This window comes from Aplysia californica, unplaced genomic scaffold (assembly GCF_000002075.1).
Source record: "Aplysia californica isolate F4 #8 unplaced genomic scaffold, AplCal3.0 scaffold00046, whole genome shotgun sequence".
Classification (NCBI taxonomy): Eukaryota; Metazoa; Mollusca; class Gastropoda; order Aplysiida; family Aplysiidae; genus Aplysia; species Aplysia californica.
This window is the reverse complement of record NW_004797316.1, coordinates 1,044,609-1,047,714: the sequence shown is the minus strand read 5'-3', so window position 1 is coordinate 1,047,714 and position 3,106 is coordinate 1,044,609. Positions and strand designations below refer to the sequence as shown.

The 3,106-nt window shown below is 41.3% G+C and overlaps 1 protein-coding gene across 5 annotated transcripts in view; it reads left to right on the top strand.

Annotated features, from left to right (window-relative positions):
• LOC101846486 overlaps positions 1-3,106 on the top strand; it is a 33,794-nt gene that overhangs the window by 10,880 nt on the left and 19,808 nt on the right. Inside the window, exon 1 of one of the 5 annotated variants that reach the window (XM_035968215.1) lies at positions 781-826. The exons of 3 other annotated variants lie outside the window; for them this stretch is intronic. The gene's annotated coding sequence lies outside the window, so the exon portion shown is untranslated. One more of the 5 variants, XM_035968216.1, reaches the window with a different exon arrangement.

The window sequence follows — 3,106 nt, the reverse complement described above, 5'->3', positions numbered from 1 at the left end:
CCCCCAACGCACACACATCTTTCCTTAAGTAACTGAATGTTTCTTAATTAATGACAATCTGTTGAACCGGTTAAGACTGCTTTAGAATCATCCGCCTATTGTTGCACACAGTGAACACACGCACATACTCGTTTTTCTAGTCACTATTGTCACCGCTTTACAACATGCACGTATTAGTAACTTAACAGCTAATTGAATATCTTTAGGGCTCAGGGCAATCTCCACTTTTGACCTCGAGTAATGAAATATCAATACATTGTAGTGACTGTATATGGGTTAATGTTAGGGATGGGATTATAGATAGGGGTAGGATTGCAAGTGAGAAAGTAAGTGTAGTAATCGTTGGGGCCAAAACCGGATTCTCCCAATTCCGGGCTCAACAAAGGATGACCCTGTTCCCATGGTCGTTTCTTCATGGGACTTTTCCTGTAAAAAAACATTTTTAAATAGACATTAATGAGAACATGCGAAAACTGTAGTAGAAAGGGCTCATGTTCTGCAGGCTCTGACAAAAGGGTGAAAGTTCACCACACACTTTCCACACAGACCCAGTACGGTAACCAATACGCTCATTGGACCCCCGTTAGGAATGTCTTGCTTTCTACAACTACACGCACCCGTAAATAAAAATAAGGTTCTACGTATGCTTTTCTTTGAACCGAGGAAATCTTACCTTTGAACTCACCGTTATTTCTGAGCCCCACCAACTTTTTAATCCACCCACCGCCACTGAGGCTGGCAAGTGTTTTGAGTTTGAGGTCAACTGGAACAAGTGAAAATAAAACCGGCATCCGTTGTGTAGCTGTTCAGCGCTTCACCGCTGCAGGTAGAAAATCATGATTTCGATTCTCGTGTTTGGACGGGGGTTTTTTGCGATCGAATATAACCTCTGTCTCTTTGTTGGATGTTGTATTCCTTTCAACCCAGGTTGGACCTGACTGGCAGTTTCGAGGCAGCTCGTCTCCTAATGTTTCTACTATGTATGTGTCAATGGGAGTGTGGAATATTAGCTCACAGTTGTTGTACATTTTGTGAAGATGGAGACGAAGAAGTTTCCGGTTTGTATGGTGGTGATAGGATGTTAATGTAAAGCGAAAGGGCATGTCGGTAAACACCAGTGGGTGTTTGTTCTTCTCGACTAAATTGCTCCCATTAGTGAGCAAGCGGTTAGTTCAATTAATGAGACATTTGGCTGTCGTCTGGGCACCCTGGGGTCAATTTTGTCTCCAAGCCTTAATTCTGGGGATTTTTTTCAAGCCCATCTTTCCTTTCTTGTATTTATAAAGCCATGTACTTATTTTAGCCTCGAAGCAAATTGATGAGTAGATTGATGGGCGTCATGACAGAACGTTGCTCTTATTTTCAAAATTTCCGTAGCTAGCCCTTTTTGTCCTTTTCTTTTGATTTTTTTTTTCGCTTTTTATCGTCCCTTCCTTAAAAAGGTATCAGTTTATTGTATTTATACATTTATTCACTCACCAAGTCATTCAGTGGATCTATCTTGAATGCATGTATACACCGACTCGCTTGTTGTAAATTGGTAAAATTGTAAATATAATTTTCACGCTCGTCAGTCGTCGGTCTATTTTCTTTGGAATCACTCGGCTCATTGCGGCTTTTGTCTGTGACATAGAACTCAGTAAGTTAGAAAACGGTGCCTAAGGCCCCTCTGCATCACTCAATGTAGTACGTCCGTTTTCCCGCTATCATTTAATGTCTGCTAAAGTACCACAGACAATATGGACACAGGCGTGCATGCGTGTTACGAGGGCTCATTTTGGCGGTAATTCTTATTATGAAATGAACAATTAGCTCTTGGGTGACTAAGCGCTGGACAGACAAGTTAGATGCTCAACAGCGCGTTAAGCTGATAGTATAGAGACCGGACTTTGAGGACTAAGGTACATTATTGTGATCTCCTGGTAATTACGGTGTAAAAATGCTTTGTGATCGAGAGATCCGACGAGACCAGATAACTGCTGTGGGTGTGTGGGCAGTGAAGGCCGATTCATTGGTAAAGCTTTTGTTTTCAACGCACCCTTCGTGTGTCTAATATGAACATTTTCTATGATCACTCTTGGTTAACCAGGCTTATTTTCTGAAAATGTTTGTCTCTTTTTTGTCTCTAACAATCACCCGTGCAGCGTGTTCAAAGACCACATAGACTCCCAGCCCAAAGTCCATGTTTTGTTTATTTTTTACAAATCTAATTGAGATACTTTAAGTGTATTATTGGTACATATCTCAAATGTACTGTATACTGTTAAAAAACAAGGCTAGCCAAATGCTCGGTAGGGGTGTAAGGAGCTTTATGTTGGCTGATAAGATGCTGTCTTGATGAAACATTGGTTGTTGTTTTTTTGTTGTTTGTTTTGTTTTGTTTCAGTGTAAAAGTGTATCTCTTGTTTTCAAGTCAGTATTCAGAATGAACATTTTATTGTATGTTCAAGTGACAACTTACTGTGTGCATTAGGGCAAGAGAGGAGGGATATCGCGACACCGGGCGATGTGTGTGTGTGTGTGTGTGTGTGTGTGTGTGCATGTATGTGTGTGTTTGTATTCATATGTGTGTTTGCGCGCGCGCGCCACAAACACACACGCACACAAACACACACTTACGCACACACATACACACGAATGCAAGCGCTTATCCATACTCACAAATTCTCACACATACATGATACTGTGTGTGTGTGTGTGTGTGTGTGTGTGTGTGTGTGTGTGTGTGTGTGTGTGACACACACAGAGAGAGAGAGAGAGAGAGAGAGAGAGAGAGAGAGATGAACTCGTTTTTTGGCTCGTTGTGAATCTGTGAAAAACTATTGTGATATGTTTTTTATGCACAAGTACGTGTTAGTCATCTATGTATACGTATTTTTTATATCCTTGCACATTTTAGCTCGAGTTGCAGAGAGCACAATGTGTTTGTGTGTGTATAATGTATATGTGTGTGTGTGTACGTGTGTGTGTGTACGTGTGTGCGCGTGCGTGTGTATGTTTGTGTCTTTGTTCGTGTGTGAGTTGTGTCTTTTTGTGTCTGTGTGAGTGTGTCTCTATGTGAGATTGTGCGTATGCGTTTGTATCTGATATCTCTCTCTCTCTCTCT